Source organism: Lepidochelys olivacea, assembly GCF_965140295.1.
Source record: "Lepidochelys olivacea isolate rLepOli2 genome assembly, chromosome: 4".
Taxonomy (NCBI): Eukaryota; Metazoa; Chordata; order Testudines; family Cheloniidae; genus Lepidochelys; species Lepidochelys olivacea.
Window position 1 is genome coordinate 47,982,949 of NC_140414.1, and position 21,350 is coordinate 48,004,298.

Genomic DNA, 21,350 nt, shown 5'->3' on the forward strand with positions numbered 1-21,350 from the left:
CTGAACATCAGGCAACGTATTTTAGGTGCTGAAAAAAATGTATTTGTATTTTATTAAAAGTACAGTCAAAACAGGGTTTGAAACTGAACTACGAAGAAGACATCTTAACACTTATTTTAGTGGCCAGCTGTAGGAATGTGTGTGTTATATTAGCTACAGCAAACTCCCTTATTGCCTTTGAATAGGATGATACTGATATTGCAATGTTTGAATCTGTGTTTGTGCTCAGTACTGCTACACGAGACCTAGATAAGAACCTGGGGGGAAGAAGGGGGATGATCCTGGTCACTATCAGGTCTGCAGTGCATCAGTCCCTCACACAAAGCTGCCCTGAAGCCAGTGGATCCAGCCACTTCAGGATTCTTTTGGTTTCAGAGTGGCTCCTATCACATGCCCCATTCTACCTGCCATGCAGGTGTCACTGTGTGACAACTTGGGGTTGAACCAAGAGCAGTAAGGGGTTGTGTCACAGCCTGCCCTTCAAATCTTGGTGCCTTCAGTGCTATCCTGGTGTGGCTTACAGCCCTGACACCAACAGCCAGCCTACAAGCAGGCTTCCACCACCAGTTACTCTTTGGAAGGTGACCCCACCATCCTCCCAGTCCCAAATTTTCCCCAGACCACCACCCTGCAGCATCCAGTCCTCTGACTGACAACTTACAGCAATTATTAAATTCATTTCTGCTTCAATGAGACAATACACTGCAGCTCATTAATTTAACTGGGGTTTGACAAACACTTACAGGAAAAAGAAAGTCTATTAAACAAAACATCATAGGTTTATGTGATGCCAAGTATAAGGGATAAAGATAGAAATGGTTACAAACAAACAAGATTAAAAATATACTTCTAAAACAATACTTGCCTAAGCAGCTTTCTCACCTATATATCAGTTCCCAAAAACTTCAACCCTCTTGGTTGAAGAATTCACTTTTCTTAGATGTACAAGAGCTCTGGTCTCTTCTGTGTGCCCACGAATGCAGCAATTCTTAACCAGGGGTCTGAGGCCCCCGAGGTCTCGAGCAAGTTTCAGGGGGGTCTGCCAAGCAGGGTTGTCATTAGACTCATGGGGGCTCAAGGCAGAGATCCGAAGCCCTTTCGCCCTGAACCCCACCACCCGGGGCTGAAGCCAAAGCCTGAGCAGCTTAGCTTCATGGGGCCCTCTGTGGCATGGGGCGCCAGGCAACTACCCTGCTTGCTGCCCTCTAATGCTGGCCCTGGCTTTTTAGATACAGAAAAACAGTTGTTGTGGCACAGGTGGGCCATGGAGTTTTCACAGCATGTTGTGGGTGAGTGGGAGGGCTCAGATAGAAAAAGGTTGAGAACTCCTGCTTTAATGGATAACTATGCGGTTCTCTCCCCTTTCTTTCTGTCGTCCAGTAAACCTTTGTAATGCATTCTTTGAAAAGTAAGCCCAGCTAAAGCGTCTCTCCCTTGCTAAGGTGTAGATGCCACGCTGTCTTTCCAGTGTTCATTGACTCTGCTTCAAGAGGCAGGAAGGCTTCCTGGTGGGGTGCAGTTGCCATCCCCCCTCAAGATTGTGAACTATTCACCTTTCTCCCTTTTGCTTTCCTGATGGCTGTGTTTACCTTGCCTGTAAATGTGCTTTTCTTTGTCTTTGGTCACACCTTGCCTAATTTATATCACACACACATTCAAGGAGGTGCAACCATAATTCTTTTGTCTGGAACAGGGTGTGGCCTAGGCTCTGCTTGCCAAATACATTTTAAGAACACATTTGCAGCACAATAATCTATAAAGTCATTTGTGGGTTTACCATACACCACACAAGACTATAAATGATCAGTGAGTTATTAGTTTTGAAAGAGCATATTGCATGCCACTTTTTAGGCATATATCATGACAACAATGTGTTTGGTGTAGTGAGTATGCCAGGCCTGATGAATTGTTGGACAGGTCACAGGCAATAAACAAAAATTCATGGCCCATGACCTGGCCATGACTTATGTTATAAATACCCCGGACTAAATCTTGGGGCAGCTGCTGCTGTGGGGGGAATCCCGGGGGGGGGGGGGGGAGGAGGGGGAAGGGCTGCTATGAGGGGCAAGCTGGGGTTGGGGGTGCTGCTGCTGTGGGGGAGGGCAGGGCCAGCAGTACCAGCTGTTGAGGACCCCTATCAGGGGCCACTGGAGCAGCTGCTGCTTCAGCTGCCCCAGGGACCATTGCTCGGGTGGCTCCCAGCCACATCGGCTACTACTCGGGCGGTCCCCAGGGCCAGCTCTCCGGGGTTGCCCAAGCAATGGCTGATGCAGCTGGCTGTGGGGCTGCCCTAGCGGCTGGCTGCAGCTGGTGTGGCTGTTCCTTAGAAAGTGACAGAATCCGCGACCTCCATGACACACACGGGCCCTACCAATGGGCCTCTGTGTCACACTCTGTTTTCCAGCAATGCCAGAACAGAGCCACAGGGCTTCATGAAACTTAGTGCAGTCCTTAAGCTCAGGGCCGGCTCCAGTGTTTTTGCCTCTCCAAATGGGAAAAAAACAAAAAACTTGCCGCCGAGCGGGATTGCTGCCGGCGACCGAAGAAGAGTCGTGTCCCCGCCGCTGAATTGCCGCTGAGCACGAAACGTACTGTGATGGAGCAGACACTGAATTCCTGCAGCCGCCGAGGGAAAATTGCCACCCCAGAGCCCGGCGTCCTGCCCCCCCTTTACATTTGCCACCCCAGGCACCTGCTCGGTTCGCTGGTGCCTGAAGTCAGCCCTGCTTAAGCTGCTCTAAAAAGTGCCTCAGGATTGCCCCATCGCCCCAGGAAGGGGAGGGTAGGAAAGGGTGCCAAGGTGGGCTAAAGCCACCTTTGCTCTGTCCACCCTTTCTGAGCAGTGCTGGTACACAAAGGAAAGCCCCAAGGCTCTGGCCTCTAATCTTTGCTCCAAGGAGCTTAGTCTAAATGATACAATATAATTAAAGCTACAGCATAAATTAGCTACAGAGAGCAAACAAAACCTGTTCTCTAGTTCATACCAACCACAATAACTTCCCTACAGACCAAGCTTAATTTACATTAAAATGAGAAGATGAAAAATGCCCTATAATTTAGCTATAAACTTCTCCATAAGTAATACCTATTTTTTTTGTGATATGATGACAGAAAGATTGTCTGAACAAAATAAAAAAATAATGAAGTATCAGCACTTGGTACTGTTAGCACAATACCCTAGATTTTCCTTTAAGTCCTGTATAGAGTGTAATATTAACATTCTTTTTCTGTATTGGCTAAAGTCATTGCTATAATTCTCCTTGTAGTGAATTATAGTCAGAATCCCATGCAGTTCAGCTAGTTATAAATAGTAACTTTTCTTTGTTCACATTGGCTCTGATGTGCTTTTTTCTTAAAGATGGAGAATATGCCAAGTCTGCAATAGCATTGACTCAAAATTCCATGCTAATTGTAAGATAACTTCCTAAAGATCTCAAGCAAAAGGAAGTCCCAGAACAAAGCAATGTCAAGTATGCACATGTCACAACACAATGTGCTGATTACAAGCCTTTGGAAACATGCTGAAAGACAAGTCTAGCAAAAAAACCCACAGAGGCGCTTCAACAGATTTTTTTGTGTGAAAACAACATCTGAACGTGCCTGTTCCCACTCGGGAAAAAAAAAAAAGGAAAAAGAATAAATCCTGAAATAATGAAAGGTACTGGAGAACTAGAGATGAAATCATCGCATAGCTAATATGCTGTTTAGTCTGTTTCTAAAAATTGCATAAGTTATACTTTCACTGCATTGTAAATAAACTGGGCTGATCTGGAGTAGTGGTTGATTGTAAGGTGCCAAAGAAGATCGCGCTGCCATGCAAGATGTAATGTATAAAGAGTTTTCTTTTAAAATAAGGGGTTAGTAGAACATAACAGACTAAGTCAAACAAAGGGTAACACTTTCAGATAATCTATCTCCAGGAATGCAAACTCTGTGCATTCCTGATCACTCACGTAGGTACTACACTTTTGAGCAGAATAACATGTACAGTATTTCTTTCTGAATAAAGTCCTGCACACATTCCTTAGATGACCACAGGTACAGGTTTCACATCACTGGCATACTTTATTAATTTAAGTATTTTAGGTTATGTCTATTTTGATCAGCTCATGAAATCAAATTTTCTCTCATCTTTTAAGAATCAGAACCTGTGTAAATTAAAAAAAACATTATATAGAACCGACCTGGAAGATTCTAGATGCAAACTGTGCAGCTTTGCCTCAGTGCTTGGAACAAAATATGACATCACCAAAGGTATCAGCAGAATAGCATTAGTAATGCAAACGAAGGAATAACCATTTAGTAATACAAATAAATAATATTACTCTGTCCTTTTCATGTAGAGATTACAGTGTGTTTTACAAAGGCAGAAAGTATCATTATCTTTACATATTTATTGTACATATGGGGAAACTGAGGCACATAGCAGTCAAGTCCTCTGCCCAAGGTCCCCAGCAGGTCAATGGCAGAACTGGGAATAGAACTCTGGTCTTCTGAGTCCCCGATCACTCTGCAAAGCTGTTACTTTTTATGGGCAGCTTGCATCCGCTAAGTATTTTTAACAAATGTATATGAAAGCATGTTTTTGTCCTAGGGTACTACTCAACATGAACTGTGGACTCCTTGATACATGCCATATGCTAGCCTCATACTCCTTGTGTTTAATGCCCCAAGTGTGAAAAGCAAAGTAATATTAGTGTACTTAGCAGTACCACTACACACAACAAATCATATTTAAAACACAACATATTGTAAGATGCTAATATTTACAGTGTTCCCTAAGATACAAACCTAACATGAATGTTTTAGTTGGATAAAATACTGTGCATTTCTGCACTGACTGTAAGGCTAAACTTAAAGCAAGCTCAGACACTACTTCTTTGCCCTTACTATGACTAGTAACATCTCTGCTCCATCTATTGTTCTTTGACCCATTTGTTTTCAATCTATTTTCTTATCTTGTTAGCATACATGGGTTTAGACTAGCGCCTTTGAGTGAAACCCTGCCCATCCAAGACACATGATGTCCATAGCAGATGGTACCAAGTTTGAGCCAACACTCATTTTTTTAAAAATTTATTTTTGTAAATGAAAACCTGATCAAAGAGGCTCTGCAAAAGCAATACCAACCCCTGCCCCATCTCAGGATTTTCTACCTCTTCTTGCTACAGGCCATTAACTTTGTAACAAAACCAGTGAGCTGTGGGAATCCTGCAGTTCACCTCAGCACATCTGTAGAGAAGCTCTACCCATTTGTGGTGCATCCTTAGCACTGTGCTACTGATCTCTACTCTGAATAATGCAAAGATACAATTGCACTATTGCTAGGGCCCAGTATAAATTGATGGCCAGATCTTACCTGACCCTAATGAGGCCAAGCAGGAAAGTAAGACTTTCCGGCTACCCCCATACAGTGTAAGGTGAGGAGTATGCTGCACTGGTGAAGGGAGATAGCAAATTACATTCCCCCACCCCAGGACCAAGGAAGGAGTGACTCAGTCACAATGCCTCCTCTGGGGTCCTCCCAGGGCATTGAACAATGGCTCAATCTAGCCCTGAGTGAGTGAATTGAGACAGACAAACCAAGGAGCATTATAAAGTCAGTGAGCACTAAAGAGTTTGCACCAGGTGTTCCCACCACCTGTGCCTGTCTAATTCTATGCCAGACACCTTTGAGGTTACCACAGGAATGGGAATGACTGAAAAACAGAGACTATAACAGGAGCAATGACAAAACAAACTTTTGGTATAGTGACTCCATAATATAGTTCCCAATTAAAAAAAAAAGAAAAAAAAAGATCCTTAGCAGACAGATTCTGATCTCAGTTACACTGCTGCAAATCCAGAATAACTATTGGTTTCAGAGGCAGCACATCAGAGTTTCTCCAGATTGGTGAGACTAGCTCGGCCCCCAACAGCTGAATCTATAAAGTTGCCACTAAAACTACATAATGACTTGCAGAGAAAATGAAAATGAACTATTTCCAAGCTGCAGGTTAATGAGGTAATGATAACAACATGCTGCATTGCAGTGAGGATGCTTGTTTGTTAGTGGTCTACATTTACAATAGCTTTTTATGCTAATCAAACGTTGACTGCAGATTTTGATCAACTTCCATCTGTTACATAATGCTTTCCCTTTCGGCACTGTTCTGTGGTACTTAAAAGGGAACAAAACATTTGCTGAAAAAGGAAACAATAAAAAAAAATCCTATTCCTGTCATGTATATGCATATTCCTTTTCATTCATTCTTTTCTATGCATGAAATTTCTTAGGTAAATACAACGACAAGGAAAAAGGGAGCTCAAAGGGGCTCGCTCCTGTCAGCATACATCTTTGCATTCAAGTGAGATCTGCTCTCTTTTGAAGTGAAAAGCCTCCAGAACGCTACAACGCCTGTGTCAAATAACCTGCTGGGCCTGAAATGCACATGCCAGAGTTGATGAGGCCACACATCTTCAGAGACAAGTCTTTAGCATACTGAAGCAATACACCCTCAAAAAAGGCCAGACAATGCTTCCTCTCCTTTTCTGAGAGCTACCTTTACAAAGACAGGTTTGGTGATATGCATAAACAGGGATCAGCATGAACTTTGTTAAACATAATTTCCCTAGTGTCTGAAGCTAGAATTCCAACACTAGCATGCTGACCCATTCCAAGCATGATTCCGCCACCCTCACAATAAGTAGACTTTACTCTGTAAGTAGGATCCTTGACATCAGAGGGACAGACTGCAATACCCTCACTCACAGTGACTAGTACTTCAGCTACAAACAGTCCATTGAACACAGTCAATAAGATCCCTTGTGGAGTGAGAAACTTATTCATCATAGGGGTATCACAGTCTGGCCCAGAGTAAGTTAATGCTCCACATGAGCAAAGGTGGCAGAATCAGGCCATACATTTACAGGCTTAAAGTGCGCCTAAGTACACTTTCCCAATTTATTTTCAGCCTGTTGATCAAGTAGCAGAGTAGTTAAAGGGAATCAAGACTCTGAATTTCTGGCTCTGCCATTAACTTGGCCTGTGTACATAAGCAAGTCACTAAGGACTAATCTGTGCCTTTAAGGCACAGCTCATTTGTAAGTATCAGTGTGTAGGTGTGCTGCCCAGGAATGCCATTCTGTCTCAAAAAGGCAAAATGCCTCTCAGAGCTTCCCAGTGGCACTGTGGGGTGAGGAATTTGTGACAGCCCTCTAAGGGTTCCAGCATACTTCCACCTGCAATTTCTCCACATCCCCTCTTTTACAAGTTGCTCTACGAAGGCACATGTAGAACTTTATAGCTGCCCCTCTGCTTGCTTGAATGCAGGGGGTGATATTCTGGGAGGCCCTTATTTGGACCCTGGAGACTCCTTACTCAGTCCCCTGCCCTGCGATCTGAGGCAGGAGCAAAATCTCGCCCTAGGGCTAATGGAAGTCAATCGATCCATTTGTGAAGCAATGTAAGGAGGGTCGAAATGGGCCATAACCTTTCCTGGTACTCCAGTTGCCCCATCTTAAAAAATAACCTTTATAAGATTAGTAGAGGAGTGTTCAAAACTAGCTTCACATAATATGGTATCATTTCTGACAGCAGTAGTGGTTTGGCCAATTACTGTTGTGCTTTTTAAATGAAGAAATAATTCATAAAGTGTCTCACAGGGGGCTTGAGATATTTCATTAATTAACCTTGGCACAGAACTTTGGGACCCTGGAATGACATGTGCTAGATGGATACAGACTACAGGTATTATTATTTTAATCTTATGAGTCCGTTAATGGTGTGAAGCATGAAAGAAATACTTCAGAGACAATAATGCCTTAATTGTATATATGTTATTCGCAACAATATTTTGTTATGGAGCAGCACTGGGCTGCTGAGGTCTGTAAACTTTTCCTCTGTAAACCCTATTTTCAAGTGTTTAGAACTTGTTTGTAAATATTTATTCTTAGTTAGAAATTCCTTGCCATTTAAAATCCTAAGCAACCAGCACTGTTTCTTTTATTGCTCACACATGACTTAAAGTACACATGCTTCATGCTAAATCCCACAAAAATATATTAGTGCAAAGATATGGCTGATATTCTAAGACGCATAGAAGTCTGGAAATTAAAAGTTATGGCTCTCATAGCAGCCATAACATGGCGAACTCAGACTTATGTTGTATTTTCTAGTTTACATGTGGTGATGACGTTTATACCTTAATATACATGCACAATGTGGCCAAGTTACTTTTAATTTACTGATTTAGGCACTTTCACAGTCTCAGCTGGCATTGCATTAACATGCTTTTAAATATTTAATTTCCTTGAGTGATTTCATAGAACAAAGAACACAGAGATTTAAATAACCCCCTATTATGAGAAGGAAAGCAGCCAAGGTTGAAGAGTGCCGGCTATGGCGGTGAAAGCCAGCATGGCAGAGAATGTGAGGATTCAATGCTTCTCCTCAGCAGCTGCTTCTAGGATTATCATAGATCCCCCAGTGGAAGTACATGGCCTGGTAGTACTACAGTCTCTCCTTCAAAATGAATCTTATTCTTCTGGAACTTTAGGTTAGTCACTGCTGCATACCCAGAACACTGGATATTGTTATTTCCAGGAGCTGTGTGGGGCCGCCCCTGCCAGGGTGACCACCGTTCTCACCAGCATGATCTCACTTGAAAGATGTATGCAAGATCATGCTGCACAGAAGATGCCATGTTGAAGGACAGGCCCTGTGCTCCCCTATCTCCCAGCAGCCAGCATGACCTCACATGCACACTGCATGCAAGGTCCTGGGGGCAGGTGGCATGTTCTTCAAGAAGACGTCCTCCATCCCATGTGGTGTGACAAAATCATCTATATTGGACAGTGGACAAACCTTGGAAAGACAGGACTGTCTGGTTTAAAACCAGACAAATGGCTTGCCTACCTGGAACGCAGGGGCTCACGTTGGTGAGGGGGTAATTTACATCTCTAGGTACCAATTTGGCAGAATACAGTCCAAGAATTTCACTTATTTGACTAATCACATTTGTGCGCAATCTGAGATTTAAATCATCAAAGCAAATGTGCTTTATTTAATTGTTGTCACATCCATGTGGGCAGAAACTCCCTCAGCTCTCCAGAGGGAGTGTGGGGGCAGAGAACCAGGTCAGGCCAGGTTCCCCGACCACCTTCTGGATCTAACCCATGGTGCAGCAGCCCTCCCCACTCTGGGCAGCAGCCTTTTCTTGCTGACAGCTAATGTACTTATTTCCACATCTAACATGGTAGAAGGCTGTGATGCAGCAATGAAGTGTCAGGCTTCAAACCCAGGCGAAGAGGCATGATGAAATGTTATTAGTTACATAACAGAACTTGTTTTCACCTTTTAAAAAACAAATATACACCAAACTAAGAAACTGTGTACAAAAATTATGTTCAAAGAAAATTATTTAGGGTGCAAAGTCAAGCGCTCAAAGATTAGGAAACTCTGGATTTATGGTTGCTGGCAGAACCTTGATTCTCAACCTTTGTGCATATGATGCAGTCTTTAATTACATAATGACATACTAGTTTTTCCACTGGACCCCTGCCTTATTCATGGTGCAGTACGGACATAAAAGGGGGTTAAATTTAAGTTGCACAGGCAAACATAAACCTGACAGTTCCTAATTTAGCCATGCTTTACTTTGTGACCGAAATAATTTTAATACACATATATTAGCATCCCCCCACTTCTCTAATTTCTGTTTAGTCATGTTAGAGCAACATTTTTTAATTTTTTTAAATGGGACATTGGCCATCAAGTTGTAAAGACCCCATGCAAGGCTACTAAAGCAGGCAGAGAGAAAAAAATGGATAATCCAGTAAACATGCCTAGGCTAACACTTCATTTGCTCTCAGTTCAGAATGTACCATGGTGTTTCAACTGCTAAAAGATTTACTATGGTTTATGGCTCAAATATTTCTAACCCAATTTGTCATTTAGCACCAAACTCCATTGCCCTGCTGCACACCCAAAGGCTAAAGGGCATTGAAACATTCTCCTGCTTAACTGCCCAGGGGCTGCAATAGCTCTTGTGACCTTTCTATTACTCTTGGGATCTTTTATAAAATTAGTTATTAAAATGCAAGGCTTCAGCATTACCTCCGATGTAATGTTTTGCCTTTTCAGAATAGTAAGGTGTCAGTTAATCTAGCTGGGAAGGAGTTACTATGATACAGGATTCTCGCATTCACAATAATTTTCATATTTTAAACTGCTCCTATATACACCTCTACCCCGATATAACACGATCCTCTGGAGCCAAAATATCTTACCACGTTATAGGTGAAACTGCGTTATATCGAACTTGCTTTGGCCTGGAGTATTTCTGTTATTAATAGCCACTTCCTGCCCCCGACTGACCCCTCAGAGCCCCCGACCCATCCAACCCCCCCGCTTCTTGTCCCCTGACTACGCCCTTCAGAGACCTCCCCGCCCTAACCACCCCTCCCAAGACCCCACCCCCTATCTAAGCCTTGTCCCCTGACCATCCCCCCCAGAGACCTCCCCCCATCCCTAATCACCCCCAGGACCTCACCCCCTACCCAACCCTCCTGCTCCCTGTCCCCTGACTGCTCCAACCCCCTATCCACACAACCGCCCCCTGACAGGCCCCCCGGGACTCCCACGCCCTATCCAATGCCCCCTTTCCCCGACCCCTGACCGCCCCGCCCCCAGAATCATAGAATCATAGAATCATAGAATATCAGGGTTGGAAGGGACCTCAGGAGGTCATCTAGTCCAACCCCTTGCTCAAAAGCAGGACCAATCCCCAATTAAATCATCCCAGCCAGGGCTTTGTCAAGCCTGACCTTAAAAACTTCTAAGGAAGGAGATTCCACCACCTCCCTAGGCAACGCATTCCAGTGTTTCACCACCCTCCTAGTGAAAAAGTTTTTCCTAATATCCAACCTAAACCTCCCCCACTGCAACTTGAGACCATTACTCCTTGTCTTGTCCTCTTCTACCACTGAGAATAGTCTAGAACCATCCTCTCTGGAACCACCTCTCAGGTAGTTGAAAGCAACTATCAAATCCCCCCTCATTCTTCTCTTCTGCAGACTAAACAATCCCAGTTCCCTCAGCCTCTCCTCATAAGTCATGTGTTCCAGACCCCTAATCATTTTTGTTGCCCTTCGCTGGACTCTTTCCAATTTATCCACATCCTTCTTGTAGTGTGGGGCCCAAAACTGGACACAGTACTCCAGATGAGGCCTCACCAATGTCGAATAGAGGGAGACGATCACATCCCTCGATCTGCTCGCTATGCCCCTACTTATACATCCCAAAATGCCATTGGCCTTCTTGGCAACAAGGGCACACTGCTGACTCATATCCAGCTTCTCGTCCACTGTCACCCCTAGGTCCTTTTCCGCAGAGCTGCTGCCTAGCCATTTGGTCCCTAGTCTGTAGCTGTGCATTGGGTTCTTCCGTCCTAAGTGCAGGACCCTGCACTTATCCTTATTGAACCTCATCAGATTTCTTTTGGCCCAATCCTCCAATTTGTCTAGGTCCCTCTGTATCCTATCCTATGCCCTCCAGCGTATCTACCACTCCTCCCAGTTTAGTATCATCCGCAAATTTGCTGAGAGTGCAATCCACACCATCCTCCAGATCATTTATGAAGATATTGAACAAAACTGGCCCCAGGACCGACACCTGGGGCACTCCACTAGACACCGGCTACCAACTAGACATGGAGCCATTGATCGCTACCCGTTGAGCCCGACAATCTAGCCAACTTTCTACCCACCTTATAGTGCATTCATCCAGCCCAAACCAGAGTGTGTTTGTTTTTTATTCCTTTTTAAAATATTCAAGTGCTAGCAGGAATGACTTTTGGTAGGAAACGTGCCTTTATTATCTAAGCATTAGTACTTTTATTATGGAAGCACAGTTATGGCTCCGTAGTTAAGATGCTCAGATATCATCATGATGAGCGTGGTGAATATGTAGAGGTAGAATCAGAAAAAGATCACATCACGGGTAGGGTATAAGAACCTACACAGAGTAGAACAGAATCATGTTTGAAGAAAATCAGTTGAACTACTTTTGAATTACAGATTGTTACAAAAAACTTTGATTTGAAATTTTGGCTAGTGTGTTTCTGTGGGCCCCTCTGCTATCAAAAGGCACCAATCATTTAACCTTTCCACAGCGTTAAAATTTCCTTGAAATCTAATGAGCAGGGTATATTTAATAACAACTTCGCTGAATTACAACTTATTTTCTTCAATGAGCATTGTATCTAATTGTAATGGTTACAGTTTGTGCATTTGCATGTGCGGGTTGCAGAAAGTTAGGCTTTAGCTGAGCTCTGAGGAGCTGCAGAACAATTCTGGTGACTTTTTTTTTTTAAAGCAAGGCTGAGAGGATAAGTGTTGAAGGGGTCCCTGAAGTAAGAGAGTAGGAGGAGGACAGGAAGTCTTTCAGGGAGAAACCCTGGAAATAAAGCAGCCTGAGGAAGCTCTGATAGTATTCCATAGATCCTTATGTTAGAGTACACTCCTTCCTCACAGGTTTATCCACTTATGTTTCTAAAGCTACAGACTAAATGGAAACCTTGGGAAGTGGGGGAAGTTTTGGAAAGATACTACTGTGCTTGTATTATGTGGAGAATGGCATAGAGACCCCACTCCTTCAGAGTGGACGCTGCATTGCCACTGACCCATTCTGGCTTCAGTTAGCTGTCGCTTCAGTTTCCCCTCACCCACCTCTCTGGACTCATTTCCTTTTATCTCCCCAAATTCACAGTTCTTCAAGGGGAAGACCCATGTAAGGGGGAAACATTCAGGCAAGCCCTTATCCCTTGAGGTTCATGCCTTCCAGTATCTCTGCTTCCTCCGTGGGTGTCTCTTCCTTGAGCACAGTCCTCACACTGCCGCCTGGAGCACTCAAACCTGCACCTAGGTTTTTGCTGTTTTTTCTGCTGAGAGGCCTACCTTTGCTTCTGACATTGCCCTAGCAGACTAAAGGGGGTTGTCACACAAAGCCTGTAAACTGTGCCAATTGTCGCAGTGTCACCTATCTGCTCTGTCTTTAGCCTCATCACTGCCTCAGTTTCCCCTCACTCCGGTTTGGTCCCCCTAACCTTCCAGGCTGGTTTGATTGCTGCAGTGTCAGAGCTCCACAGCTAAGTAATCAAAGAAAAAAAAATCCATCTCTTCCAGGGTATCCAAGTTTGAAATAAATGAGGCTCCCGCCCTAGTCTCAAGCTGTATAAGGGTCTGGCTGTCTTTAGGTTTCAGGAACTCATCAGCCTACACTCTGGGCTCAACTTCCAGCCCTTCCCAGGTTCTGCTCAGTCTCTCCCCTCAGTCCCTCCTGAATTCATTTAGGTCACTACCTATTCTCTCTTCTGTTTGGGATCTACCAGGTCTTCCTTCCTGGAGCCTTCTTTTGCTCTCTTTTGGTTCGCTGTAGGCTTCTGATTTAGCTCTACCCCAGAAGGCCCAGTTTAGGCATAGGACCTGCCTGTCATTTGGCTGTGCTAACTGGGGAAGTGAGTTAAGTGTGTCACAGGTAAGGTTGGATTGTGACAGTGGGCATGTTGTCCTTTTGAGGGTACATCTATAGTTAACAGATATCAGAAAGCATCCTTCAGTCTAAGATGCAGGGGCCTGGATATTTTGAGAGTTAGGACCTGGGTTTTAGTTCTAACTGTATGAGTATGTGTAAGAAGTATAGTAAGGGATTATTGCAGAATTGACCTCAATTCATATAAAAATGGGTAAAACTGTTATTGAATTAGTGGTTATTAACATTTCTGCTGTTTCTGGAGCCTTGTAGTGGTAGCTTTAGAGTTAAGACTGCAACCAGATTTCTATTATAATCCATATTTTCATACCCCTTATAATTTGATTAAAGAAAATTAGTTGTATCATTTTGAAGGGGGGAAAAAAAGCAAAATTGTCTCTCTGATCCACAGAATAGATCTCAACTCTGATAGTTTGTTCTTCATACATGTGCAGATACCACAGTGACATCAGTGGGCGATCTCTGCCTGCAGGGAAAACAGAATACTAGATCTGAGGTCTACCACTTTGGATGAAGAGCACAAAATTGCTCAAGCAATTTCATCCAGTAGGATAGTGCAGTAGTCATTAGGTAAGCCACCATGCTGGCGAATCACCATAGATTTTGTTTCCAGTTCCACTTCAGAAAGAGGTCCGGGAAGAAATCTGAAATAAATAAAGTGTATTCCTGACTGGATGGTCCAGTGTGAGCTCATTAAAACTTGCCTAGATATATAACTTGGCAAATAAAGTACTTATTATCATTTTTTCAACAGTCTGAGGCAAAACTAATAGAAACCCACTCTTCTTCCAATTTGTCCCTTTCCAGCTCCTTCCCAACTTTCTCCATCTGAGATTAGTAGTCTACCCAACAAAAAATGAGCTAATATTCTACTTTACAAAGAGTTCTCCCCCTCATATTTGGAATCACTAGGGATTTCATAACAGTTTTATGTGACTACAAGTTTGGAGTTGCTTTATGGAAAGATTTTTTAAAATAGAGGATGCTTATTTTTCTTTGGAACATATTTTCTTGCTTATACTGGCAAGGATCTATTTATATGTGATAAATTAAACAGTGTGAATCTAGGTCCCAAATCACTAGCATCCTCCTAAAGAGAATGTTGACATAAGGAAGAAAAGTTCAGTTTCATATTGTAGGTTAGGGTCAATGAGAAAAATTTCAGGTGCAATGTTGTGACGATTTAATATGCAGGATTGAAGGCATCTGTGTGTCATGTGGATGTGATGTGATATGACTTTATTAATGCAGATGTATTGTGACATGAGACCTGTTAGACCTATGTTCAGTTGGGAAGTGGAGTGAATGTGTAGGTGGGAGCCCTTCCCCCAGAAAACCCAACCACCCTGTTCTGGAAAGATCCCAGCAAATCACTGCAAGAGTTTCTCAACTAATCTTCACTGCCATGACAAGGTATAAGTGAGAGGTGGTTTCTCAGTGTATCCATGTTTCAGACCATAGAGGACATTAGAGGTTTTTGCTAACTTCTTGAAATGTACCCAGAGGTGAACAAGAAACCATCACAAAGACTTATGTGCTCACAGTGGATTTTACAGTCCCAAGTTTTCTTCAAGGATAGCCACTCTGAGGTGACCAAGGTGTGGATTACTACTGTAAAGTCTAGACAAGAATGTTTACAACATCCTGGCCACATCTGGGGAATATTAGATGTAAGGCAACATTGCTTCTTGAGAATTCAGGACTAGAAATGGTTCCAGTGCTGCCAACCATTTTGGTGAAATTATCCCGAAGCAAAAGCTAACCACGGCTGCCATGAAGGGTAAATGATAGAGGCAATCTTTTAGTGTAGGAAACCCAGCAGGGAAAAAATATGAGTCCACCCTCTCAAATAGTTATCTGCACAGTTGTCCATGTATGCTGGAGTTCCTACCTTTCAAAGGCTGAATAACTTGAGTTGGGGGCCTCAAGCCACAGAGGTTTAAAAGCAAAATGCCATTAAATTGTGATATTATGACTGGTTGTGATGACATGGTTTTGCAATGTGAAAACACCATGTGATCACATGTGTTTCATGATGCAACAGCATGACAGAATGGTCAGTATAGTATTATGAGAGACACAAGGTAGGTGAGGTAGTATCTTTTATTAAAGCAACTTCTGTTGGTAGAAGGTATAAGCTTTCAAGCTACACAGAGCTCTCTTGCGGATATGCCACATGTTGTAATAAGAATGTGTAGGACCCATGAATCTTGAATGGTGTGTTGTGGGGGTATTGATCATTGTAACAGTGAAGATATGTCTGCAGATTTTACATCTGTTGTTTTGGAAAGGTCTGGTACCACTTTGAGTTGGACAGATGAAAGTTGTGTTGTGGAGGGTATTGATTCATCATAGTATTGGAGACATCTGCAGGTTTTTCAAAATTGATGGGGCTTACACATGCCCACCACAACATCTGGTGTAACTCATTTGGTGCATCAAATGCACCAATACAAATGATGTGGTGGTTGAAATCAGAAAATCACTACATTCTTGAATGAACTCACAGAAAAATGATAAAAAATACCATATCACCTATGAGTGAACACTTTTCACAAAGTGATCGCTCCATATCTGATCTTTCACTACTCATCCTCAAAGGAAACCTACATTTTTCAAAAGGTGAGCCTGGAAACTTAAGCTTAGAACTCTGCTAGACACCAAAAACCATGGACTTAACAGGAGACATAAAACTAGTGTTTATTACAACAATTTGTAAGACATAACACTCCCTGCTACCCTTAATTGCCCACTTCAAACCCTTTATGAATAACGAGCTAACCTCCAATTGCCTACTTCTACTGACCACCTCCAAAATGTGTTACCCCTTCTGCTTAACAACTTGTCTCAACTTGTATTTAGCTCAGACGCTCTGCTTCCTTCCCCAGATCTGGTGAAGAGCTCTGTGTAGCTTGAAAGCTTGTACCTTCCACCAACAGAAGTTGGTCCCAGGATATGAGAGAGACAGGATAGTTGAGGTAATATCTTTTATTAGACCAATACAGCTACAACAACACTGCAAACAGTATAGTATTATGACAGGAGCAGAACCCATGGACCCTACAGGCCCCATTGACTCTGGGGTTAACCTAAACTCAGTATCCTTAGCCTACTTGAAACCAGAAGGTACTGGGGGGAAAAATCTGCAAAAGAAGTGAAAATCTTCCTGTTTTATGACTGTTCACCTAAACTATGCAGAATGACAGCCCTATTAGCAAATTCATATTTTAAGGCTCATAAGAAGAGAGAGGATTTATATATAAACTCTAATGATTGTAAAATAGCTTGAGCAGGAGAATTTGCATCTCTGAGCAAGTGACCCTTTGCAGTTCTAACTCAAATGTTTTTCAGATGCAGCTTCCATGGGCTGCTGCTAATTGTATGCATTTATTTCAGCTGGTTACCTGAATGCATCTTTTAAAGACATTTTCTGTTATATCTCCATCAATGTTACATTCTCGGAACAGTCGCAATAGGACAGATCTGGTGGAATTATTTATGAATAATTTATTGAACAAATTTTATGGGTTTCTTCTGCCCTCTGCCCCAGTAAAATATGCACAACTGCTTTTGTCATTATTTGACAAGCTTTGCACATGACTGAATAATATTTAGCAAAATAATTTATTAATCCATTTTTTCAATTGTTTAAAAATATTATTAATACAATTAGTGTTTCACTTTACTAGTGGAACACAGATTAAGGCTGGGATTTTCAAAAGAGGCTAATGGCTATAGATAACCAAGTCCCACTGAAAATCAGTACAGTTTGGGCACTCAGTTCCATTTGGTTCCTTAGAATATCCTCGCCTCTGGTGTTTAAAGGGTTTCTTAACAACCTGTATTTAAAAAAAAATCACTAGCAAAACAAGTAAAGGATTTCTCAAGGAAAATCTGTTCAAGCCTGTTGCAATGTCTTGGCGGAGCATGGATGTTGGTGTAGAGTGATACAGGGAGGAACTGTGCTGTCAACAACAGGAAGTTGGTGAAAAATGAGTGATGCCCCTAGGGAGGTAAATGCAGAGCAGATGGCTCTAATTGTGAGTCACACTGTGACAACTGACAAGAGAAATTCTGCTCTCTTGACACTTTAAAGATACCAAAAATACCAGAGAGCACATTCCATGGCTTCTTGAAGACTTCCATATCGAGGGAGGTGGGGAGGGAGCTCCAACTCCTCATGTTTCCATCATTAAACAGCCCATAAAAACTGAAGTTGATAAGCTTCCTGGCAGTCAAACATTCTAATATTTAGATAAGTCACTAATGTTAATAAAAGCACTGAAGACATAAGAAGGAAGAGGTGCAAAGGGGATGCATGTGCAGGGCAACACCAGTTGATTTAGAAACTGATCCTTTCAATTAAGTGTGGTTCTGGATAAGAAGGGGAAAGTAACATTCTCTTTTATAAGCATTGATAGATTTAAAAACCTCTCTTTATTCATTTGGAATGTATTAAAGAGCATTTATTTAATGTATTTCAATTATTGCTGGATACAGGGCTGTAGATTTATGTTGTGCTTTTTAGAAATGAAGATACAATAAGTCAAGACCAGGAACCATTTATAATTTGTTGCTGATTTTTTGACATTGGGACAAATGCTTGACTAGTGTAGGTCTGTTGAAACCAACAGAGTTATGTGAGGGGCAAATTTGACCCACCAATGCCACCATGTATTACTTAATTATGTAGTGCTTTAATATCCATCTTACAAATTAGTTAAGCATGGCATTTTGCTGTACATATGCTTAAGTGACAGACTCCCTGCATGTCTGCAATGTTGTAGTTGAATAATATACATGAACATCTTTGCTTAGATGTGTGATCATTAACATTTAAAGGAAACACTTTGGGCATTATTCATTTTTTACCTCTATACCATTTTAAGATTGGAGTCCATGGAATTTAAGACTTCTCTATTTCCCTTGTACACTACCAGAACCACAGTGTAAATGGAGCGTCTGACCTTTTAACAAAATATTTCCAGAGCAATAACTTCCTATATTTCAGGCTAAAGATGCAACACCTTCAACCAATAGAGGTTAGAGGATTATCATATCCATTTTGGCAACCCATGTGTAGCTAAGTTTTTCCTTTTAGGACTAGACTGCGTTGCACATATTTGTAGGAGCACCTTGTTCTGACCTGGTTCAGACTTCTTGCATTTTTGCATTCTCTACACCTCCTTCCGCCTACCCCCAAACCACCCTCCTTTGTTCTTTCTAAGCAAAGTACATTACACATTCTACAGACTTACTAACAAAGGAAAAATGCATCTGATCTCTTGTAAAGCCTGCTAAAACTACATGAATGTCATGTTTTTCCTACAACTGTAAAGCTGTGGCTTACATGTGTCAAGAGTGTTTTGGTGTTCTTGTTGAAAAAGCAGCTTAGGTATTAGACAGACAAACTTTCCCACCTTTCTGAGTGGTACTAGAGGTAGTCTGACATTTTGGCGGGATAGTATAGTTAGTCTTACCCTTTCCCTTGTTCACTATTTTGTTTCATTCTACATTAATTGGCAAGACTTCAGGTGTTTTTGTACAGTCCACATAAAAACTCTGCCAGCCTTTACTCCTGTGGTAGCACGGTATTTCTTCACTGAATCCCTTTGTGTTAGTTGAAAATAACTAAGCTGAAAATAACCTCTCCTTGTATGCATGTTAGAAGTAGCTACAATCATCAAAGATATAAATAATTTGCTTTTATAACCCTTGTTCTCTTGTGACAGCCGGTTAGTTTATATGTGGTTAGATGAAGACACCTATTAGTAAGGCTAAGTTTTTGCCTTGGATATTATTAGTAAAAGTCAGGGACAGGTCATGAGCAATAAAGAAAAATTCACAGAACCCATGACCTGTCCATGACATTTACTAAAAATATGTGTGACAAAATGGGGATCATCAGGTCCCCACATCCCCTGAAGCAGGACAGCTGCACTGTGGTTTGGGTGTTGGAGCTCCAGGGTCCCCTGCCACTGATGGCTGGGAGCTGCAGAGGCCCTTGCTGCCTGCAGAAGTTGGGGACTGTGGGGGTATTCCTGGCGCCTGCAGCTCCGGGGGTCCCCCCACCATCCATGGAGGCTGGGAGCTGTGGGGTGCCCCCATCGCCCACAGCAGCCCCGAGCTGCATGGTATCCCTGCCACCTGCAGCTCCGGGGACCCGCAGTGGCTGGGAGCTGCGGGGTTCCCATGCCGCCCGTGGTGGCCGGGAGCTTGGGGGTTCCCCACCACACACAGTAGCCAGGAGCTGCGGGGTGCCCTGCCACCTGCGTGGGCTAGGAGCTGGGGGGTACTCCCGCTGCCTGTGGTGGCTTGGAGCTCTGGGGAGTACTCTGTGGGTGGGTACCCTGCACCTCCTTGCCCCCGTGGGAGGCAGGAGACCCTGCAGCTCCCAATCGCTGCAGGCTGTAGTCACGGAGGTGGCTGGAAGTCACAAATTCCGTGACTTCCATGACCTCTGTGACTAAATCCTAACCTTGGCCTATTATTAGTGTTTTATTAGTTGCCTCTCTGAAAAATTCAGGGCTAGATTCACAGAAGGACTTTGGCATCTAAAAGTGGCAGTTAGGTGCCTATACCCCAGAATCAGGGCCTACTGCAGCCCACACAGCTGCCACTGTAGGAGTCCAGATTGGCTCAACACATTTTTTGTAGTAAAAGTTCACTAGGCACCTATTTTTCTGTTTCTGTGCCTGTGCCCTGCAGCCTTACACCAGGCATCCAGACTTGGAAGCCCTAGATGCACAAACCAGAGGAAGATAGTCATTCCTCCATCTAACTTGTCTGTGAGGCACTATCTAGTAAGCAAGTTCAGAGCTCGCCTACTGGATCAGGCCTCTATAGATGAGCTTGCCCAGAATGGCAGCAGGAGGAACTCACTCATCATTTTTAATGCAGTGGTTAAGGTACTCACCTGGGATGTAGGAGAACCCCAATTAAAGTCACCCCACTGCCAAAGGGGGAAGAAAGATTTGAGCAGGGATCTATCATCTCTCAGGTAAAGTGCCTTATTCACTGGGCTATGGGATATTCTGATGTGGTGCTTTGCCAATCACTCCCTGTGAAAGTTCAGCTCTGACTCCATTTTTTAAGAAGCCATTGGAGCAAGGGGATGGGATCCTGGATCTCCCCATCCTGGGTGTGTGCTTTTACCATGAGGCTACAACATCATTCTCTCTGACTCTTTATTGATTCACAGTGGAAATCGTTCAACAGGAGCGACTGCATCAAAATGTCCCATAGCCCTGTGACTAGGGCACTCACCTGAGAGGTGGCAGATCCCTCTTCAAATTCCTTCTCCTTCTTAGGCACTGGGTGTCTCTCAGAGGAATACATTAACCACTGGGCTAAAATTATTCAGGAGCTCTTCCTCTCTTCCTCCCCCGCACAAGAAAAAAACCCAAACCAAAACAGTATAAGCATCTACCCCAAGAGAAAATTTTCAGCTGAGAATCCTGAGCCAAGGGAATCACCTCTTTCCAGCTTAGATTTAGGTTTCTCTCTCTATGAGAGGGGCGGGGTTAGGAAACACCCTTTGCCTTGGCATCTCCCATTAGCTGGCTTGGGCGGCTGTTTTTTGTGAATCCCATTCTGAGGCACTGCTCTCTTCCCAGTCACTGTACGAAGAGCCTGCACAAAAAACTCAGGCTTTAAGAGTCCCAGTGATTTTCTATGTGCCTAAAAGTTAGGCATGGTGATGCTGAGCATCATCACACCTAGGTTTCTTTGTGAAGCTAGCCCTCAGTATCCTTTGCATGCTTAATATGTTTTTCTTGGCCCAGAAGCTGGTAATATAACCCTGCTAAAGTATTTGCAT